The sequence below is a fragment of the Apaloderma vittatum genome, unplaced genomic scaffold (assembly GCF_000703405.1).
Source record: "Apaloderma vittatum isolate BGI_N311 unplaced genomic scaffold, ASM70340v1 scaffold120, whole genome shotgun sequence".
Classification (NCBI taxonomy): Eukaryota; Metazoa; Chordata; class Aves; order Trogoniformes; family Trogonidae; genus Apaloderma; species Apaloderma vittatum.
In genome coordinates, this window is record NW_009692693.1 from 178,903 (window position 1) to 179,265 (window position 363).

Below are 363 nucleotides of genomic sequence, written 5' to 3' on the forward strand. Positions count from 1 at the left end.
CTCTTCCAGTGCCTCCGAACACGGCGCTGTGACTCCAAACAGGTACAGACCACTGGGAAGAGAGGATTCTGCTCTGCTTGAAGGCCAGGTGAATACGGGTATTACCAGGAGTTTGCTAAAGACAATCCAGAGTTCTCCCAAGCACAAGAAGGGGCAAAATGACACATTTCGCCAAAAAGTTTCCAAAACTGCCCCAGTTAAACTCGCCAGATGTAATTTCTTTTGTAGCAATCAGACTTTACTTGTTATTTCATATCCTAATCAAAACAACACAGACAAAAATAATTTGCTTACTGACGACACTTTTTTTCTCCTTAAAAACCATCTTTTTTACGCTCTTACTCTACCACTTCATTCCATTGA

At 41.6% G+C, this 363-nt stretch overlaps 1 protein-coding gene across 1 annotated transcript in view; it reads right to left on the reverse strand.

The window, feature by feature from the left end:
* LOC104281165 (RAC-gamma serine/threonine-protein kinase) overlaps window positions 1–363 on the reverse strand; it is a 132,296-nt gene that overhangs the window by 109,278 nt on the left and 22,655 nt on the right. The window lies entirely within an intron of this gene.